Here is a 6,972-nt window from a genome sequence, read left to right on the forward strand (position 1 = left end):
AAAATTAATGTGACCTTGACCTGACCTTCGCTACGCAACCCAAGGTCAAACTGATGTGATCAGTAAATACATCTTTTTAAACGCCACAACTTTTATCTGAAACATTTTTTTCTAAAATGCTTAGTTTTCGAGATATTTCACCGGTCCGGGACTTTTTGAACACCCTGTATATATATATATATACACATACACGCATGTATTGAATTGAAGTGGGGAAAGTTTTCATACAGAAGCGAAAATTCCTTTCGTGGAAATGAAAATTCTCGACAATAGATCGAATTCAATGGCACGATTGAGATCCTCAGTACCGAACGAAAACGTCCGGTTTTCAGAGTAGAGTCACACACGCTCCTTTCAACGCCGAGCGAGACACGGTCGGATTTACGAGACGGCGCGGCTTCTCTTCGCCGTGCAGTTTCCTAAATGCGTCTCCGACGCAGCAAGTCGGCGCTCTCCCCTCCGGCATTTTCGCCGGATCGACACGAATTTCTTTTCTTCCAGCTGCAACTCCAAGAATACGTCGCGGTGAACGCGTACGAGAGAGAAAGAGAGAGAGAGAGAGAGAGAGAGAGAGAGAGAGAGAGAGAGAGAACGAAATAAGAGATGGAGAAAGAGAGAACCGTCGGGGAAAACCAACGTGTCAACCCAACCCTTCTCCGCTAGGGACGCACGTGGGCGTCGCTTTTGCCTTAGCAGTTTATACTTAGTTTCGTCATTCAGGTCGTGCCAAATTACGACGGTGGCAGCGGCGCGCGACGTCCGTTCGTCCGTTCGTCCGTCCGCTCGTCACGAAAAGTGCAACTGCAGCCGCGTGCAATTGCGCACCGGTTCCTCGCGAGAGGTGTTTTTGCGTCATTACGTCGTCGTACGCGCTGCGCAATACAACAACAGCAGCAACAGTGTCGTCGCTCGCGCTTCTTCTTGCGCGAACGACAAACTGGCCGATCCTCTCTTCCCCTTTCTCCGCTATCCCACCACGTTTCTCGGGTCCCCTCGCTTTTACGACATTTTCCCCTCGAGCGGGTCTTAATTCGGGACATTCGCCGCTCCGCGTTACACTCGATCGGTAATCCCGCCGATGTGGCAAAAACTTATCGCGATCTCGGCTCGCGCCGGGAGACGTTAATAGACGAGCAGCGCGAGCACGATGCATCCGCGTGATGCGTCTGTGAGTAATTAAAGGAGATTGCGCAACGCGGGAGCGTCATTAGCCGCGCGTCGCCACGATGTCCTTTTTGTTTCCTCGCGCCGATTGGTTTTTGTGTTCTCCCCGAGGTCGCGCGATTACTCATCCCGCGGTTTATTCTACTTGGCGCGTCCTGTGAGTCGAAATTTTGATTTCACGTTAACCTTGCAAATTCCGTTGAATTTGCACTCGGAGAAAAAACATGATGGCAACTATGATATATGAGTTTTCTACACTAAGAGCAAAAGAAGATGGTTGATCTAATTACTTTTGACCCCAATCGTATTTCCTGCAGTAAAATAGTGGCAGTAAAATACATATGAAGTTATTATCATTAACATTATAGTAGAATTTAAGAAAAAAGTAGTTTTCTCGGCCATAATATATGTTAATTATTTCTACATGTGTAATTATAGTTAAAAGTAAAATTTTTTTCAGTGCATATAGAATTAATGTATACAATTCAATAAACTATTTTGTAGTTATTACAACTAAAGCTGAATGATTACAAGAACTACAAAGTTCACTTAATCTCTCTCATTCAACTTTATAGTTGTAACAACTATAAAATAGTTTATTAAACTGTATTAATAAACATTAATGTCACATGCAAACTCGTATAGTTGTCACCTGAACAGTAATTGCCACCACACCATGTCTTTCTCTCTGAATGCAGACTATTCAAGTTATCGTTCTTCCTCGACGTAATAAATTATTTAACGTCATTTTCTCTCCATGTTGGGAATTGTCAAAAGGACTCTATAATTATTGAATGAGATCTAACTCTTGATCTAAATTGCACTGAAATATTATGATATTCTTTTAAAATATGACACGCTTTCAGCTAAGGAAATGTGAGTTTCCCCGCGAGCGGTGAACAATGCGCCAAGATCAATTAAGGATTAACCTTTGGGTGAAATTACAAAGCGTAAATCGAAACGTTCTCTCCACCTCTCCCTGTCGTGGGAGAGAACAATCGCCTCTGTTGCGGCACGCGCTCCGGAATTGGCGTGAATGAAAAGAGAGCGCTTATCTCCGGAGCGCCCCGGCCGGAGATTTTACCGCGGAGTGCAAATAGCGCGTTACGTCATAATGGAATATTACTGTTTGATAGAGTATTGCGGTAGCGGCACGCTATTCGCGCATCGTGGTGCGTGAAGCTCGTGAGGAACTTCTTTGTTGCAGCGAACAACGCCGCGTATACCGTAAACCTGGCCGTCGATACGCCGTTTTCTCACCTCTGCGCGTCCGTTGTAGGCGCGACCTTCGACTTCAATGTCGGCCGATGCGAAATCATCCGCGCGATAACCATCGATACGTGTCGGGCGCGATGATTTTCGACCAGTTTTCTCGCCGTCTCGCGTGGCACCGCGATGTGACAGCCTGACGTTACGAGCGGTCGTTCGGAATCGACAGGATCGCGACCAGAGAATTACGCGGCAACATGAAGTCCCGACGTGAAAGAAATTGAATAGAGTCCTTGCTCCCGGCTGATCCCGACAGATCTCGCAACTCTCATCGATTCTCTACGTTCCTTAGCGCTCGTTGCAATGCAATCAACTGGATTCAGAATTTTGGACCTTCAGAATATTCTCTCAGGCTGCGAAAAAACATCGCAGACATATTTAAAATTAGTCTGTCTTTTAGAGGTGTCAGATTAGTAAAATTGTTTTTATTGGAGGCGCAGATTAGATGCTACGCTGAGAGCAAAAGTGGTTAGTTTTATTAAAAACTTATTTTCGGCTCCAGCTATTTTTTCTCGTTGCTCTAATAAAAAGTAGTATTTGTGATATGCATATTAGATTATCATCATTATAATATCACAGCAGTACTTATTACAAAAATAGTTCTCCCGATGATAATTCTTTTGTTGTAACTACAGCTAAAAGTATCCATTTTCCTCTTAGAGTATGAAAAGAGAAAAATACAATTGTATATTAAACGAGAAATTTTATTGAACAAAACATGAAGTGTCCTACAAATGGTTGCTGATCGGTGAAGCACCGTGAAGAGCTTGAGGAATTTCTCTGTTAAGAGATGAAAATTCCTTCACACACTGGAGAAAAATATGAATCAAGGGCTGGATGAGGGTCAAGGGTGTTCGCCGAACGCCCTGAGGATAGAGGCGATCGTAGGCGCAGGTGCTTTCGAGAATAGCGAGCCCGACGAGGTCGCCTTAAAGCGTGCCACTGTGTCAGTAACAGTACTCCTCGTAAAAGAGGCTCGGCCTGTCGAGGGTTACGACCCGCGACCCTGCGCGCACGATACCTTCCGATATAAAGAGCACTTCATACCCGAAAGAGAGTGCTCGCGCGAGCTAACAAACTCAGAGTCGGATTGTAAAGTTTGGAGCGCGTCTCTCTCGTCGCGGCGTAAAAAGCGCCTTCTTGAAACAGCCGCTCGTCATCGCGCACATGACTCTCGTATATTTCTTTTTTCCTTTCTTACGTCTTTCATGGCTCTTCATTTGAAGCAGAGTATATTTAGAAAACTCTGCGAGGTCGGCGTTGCTCCAGTTCAACGAGTGAAGCCTCTTAGGTCCGTATTAATAGTTGTCATCTGAAACTTGTCTCATGTGAGATGCTCGGATCTTTATTCAGAATCAAATTTGTCAAGTTGAATTCCAGTTGAATCGTAACATGTGTGACATCTATATTCGTAACCACGCGGTTCAAATGAAAGTCTCATCTAATTCTGAATTGAAACCTGAGTATCTCACTTGAGACGAGTTTTAAGTAATAACTATTAATATAAGCCTTATAAAGGCCATAAAAAGTTTTAGTAGTTTAACAGAATGGTAGTAATGATTGAGTTGATACAGCAAATGACCGCGTAATGGAAACAATTGATTTGTTACTTTCAATTTGCCGCTTTAAGCAACACTTCTATAATAAAGATATAACTAACCCAATCTGAGTAGACGAGAACAAATATATGTTTGTTAAAATGACAAATGATGAGAAATGATTTGCCACGGTGAATGTTCGATCTGCTTTCCTGGCGATCATCAGACAGCAAAACGTGCAGCCCTTCCGACAACCGAAAAGTTTTTCTCAGTACAGTTTATATTCGTAGACGTGTTAACTGCGCGCGAAGCGACGTTTTAAGCTCTACCATTTCTCCCGTGATTATTACGCTGTTAGAAAAGCGACTCTAGTGTTTACTCTCCGCGGCAAATCCCTCGTTGCGCGATTACAGTCATTTCCGCCGCTGACGTCTTGTTTTCCCCTTGGAGCTCGCGAAATGGACGGGAAGCGACGTCGATGGGAAAAAAGCGAGAAACCGTTATCTAAATTATGTAACCCCCGCATCTCTTTCACTCTCTCACGGAGCGCGCATTATTCGCCCGGTTTATTCGCCTTTATTTCGAAATTTCGGCGTAATAGTCTCGCCGATCGCGCTTTGCAGAATGTGTAGACTATCTCGCAGTCGTAGGTTTCCTCGATGGAGCTTTTTCTATCGGCCACGAGGCCGGACTCTCCCCTCGGCTTCTCCGTCGCGGGTATACGCCGTCCCTCGAACGGTCGCCGTGTTTAGTGACGAAACCGGGATACGGTATTAGATAGGAATCCGTGCGCGAGGTTTCGAGGCCCGCGTCTTTCGAGTGAAAGGCTGGGGAAACGCTCTCCCGCTCGAGATCTGAGCTAGCCGGCCAGCCGGCCAGGACAAAATTGCCCGTCGCCGTTGAAATCGAAATTCGAGAAATTCACGTGGGAAATTCGCGATCCAGTCGATTAAGTTGCAATTTAATCTGGATCTCCTTCGGCCCTAAAGTCGTAGACTCTTAGAATCGTATTAATAGTTGTCATCTGAATCCAGTCTCATGTGAGATATTCACATTTTTATTCAGAGTCAGATCCAAGTTTTTCGATTGAATTATGTGATATTTATATCTGTGATTGTGATCTAACTGAAAAATTTTCATCTAATTCTGAATTTAGATCTAAATATCTTACTTGAGACGAGTCTCAAATAATAATTATTAATATAGGTCTTGGGCTATTTTAACATTTATTGCTTCTACATATTCTCTCTCTCTCTCTCTCTCTCTCTCTCTCTCTTTTTCTTTCTCTTTCTCTGTGAAAATTTTATGTTCAAAATTACTTATTACCTCAGTTTAATTGTTTTCACAGTTTGACATAAGAGAGAGAAATTAAATTTCTCTCCAATTCAGTTTCGATTTGATTTTTATTCCCTCTTCATTATTTCGTTACAAATTTAAGATAAAAGATATTCCCCGAGATTTTGTCGATTAGTTTTATTGAATCTTTATTGTCTGTGCGCGAAAATGATATTCTTCAAGGGCGCGTTGTAGAACACTCTTTTTTTCACCAGATCACTCGCGCTTTATTCCCTGCCACCAAGAGTATCCTCCAATTTGCCAATCTCGAGAGTTAAAACGCCGGCGATGACTGCAACGGCACGCTCGCCTCACGGCCGCACCGTTCTGGAAAATTGAATTCGACCCGATTCGTTGACCCGCGCGACCCGTCACGACCCGTCGCGACACTGTTAACCGGTTAACGGCCGGCATTAAGTACCGCGGAATCAAAGTTTAAACGATCCCATTGTTGTCCGGCCGTGGCCCGTGCCGCGCGACGTGCCGATATGCGAGCGTCGCCTCGTATATACACATTCGCCGTCACGTCACGTCACGTCAGGTCGTTAATATTAAAAAAACGCACCAGTTCGATGTCAAGTACCGTTTCTAACCTAACGATTTCCAATGTCGCCATCCGCGATGGTCGCGCGATTAAATCACGTCGTAACGTGATTTAGTCGCTTTTATCAGCCCCGTGAACGCGCGCGCGCGCGCGCTGCCCCTCGGCTCTTGTCCGAAACGATCATCGAGTTGCTCGCAACATAATAGACAAACAGATTACGTCGAGTGTAATGCCCCGGCGTGTCAGCCACGCGCGCTAATGTGCTCGACGTCAGTCGCGCTCGGATAAGTCATTTCCCCGCGATCTACGATAGCATTGTTACCCGAGTAACAATCGATCGAGTCTTGCTATTGCCGTGATCACGTTGATCCGCAATCACTCCGTCGTGGCCGGCAAACTGGGATTCGTTGATCGTGCCGATCGGTGCGCGATCGATGTTATCACGCTTCTGCAAATTCACTCCATTTATCGCGAACGATGTAATGCACTGAGAGAAAAAATGAAAACACACATTCCGTGGGCATTAATAACATATTTGTCGAAATCTGAAGTGTATCATTTAATTAAAATAAACAATTGCTTTCGTGGAAGCAATGCTTTTAGAAAGATATTTTCTTATTTGAAAAGAGTATATTTTTAATATTTTCAATTCTATATGTAAAAGTCGTATAGTCGTCACGCTATAGCTATCATTACCGTATTTTTCCAGTAATGTGTCACGTGTGAAGATAGTGTGTCTAAATTTGTTACAACTCACTGAATCGTCTCAGACACGTCGCAGCCTACGACTTTCGCCAATCGGTGCAACGGACACGCGCGAAAAGAAATCGAAATTCCTCAAGTCCAGTCGCGTTAGAATAACATCAGCAGCAACGTGCCGTGTTGGCCGGCGCGTTGACACCTCGTTGGAGAAAATTTATCTCCGCCCGTCCGCCCGCACGGAGATACGATATTAGCATATTGTTTTCGATATATTGTATCACTCGTCGAAACTTAGACTTGTCTCATTAAACAGAACCGATACCGGCTGGCGATACCATTTTGGGCGGCCGAAGTATCTCGGACAGAGAGAGAGAGAGAGAGAGAGAGAGAGAGAGAGAGAGAGAGAGAGAGAGAGAGAGA

At 44.5% G+C, this 6,972-nt stretch overlaps 1 protein-coding gene across 9 annotated transcripts in view; it reads left to right on the top strand.

Moving 5' to 3' along the window:
* Positions 1-6,972, top strand: part of LOC116848044 (protein outspread) — a 255,072-nt gene that overhangs the window by 54,363 nt on the left and 193,737 nt on the right. The gene's annotated exons all lie outside the window — the stretch shown is intronic.

This window comes from Odontomachus brunneus, unplaced genomic scaffold, assembly GCF_010583005.1.
Source record: "Odontomachus brunneus isolate Ranch 3 - 2012 unplaced genomic scaffold, Obru_v1 Obru_scaffold_088, whole genome shotgun sequence".
Lineage (NCBI taxonomy): Eukaryota > Metazoa > Arthropoda > Insecta > Hymenoptera > Formicidae > Odontomachus > Odontomachus brunneus.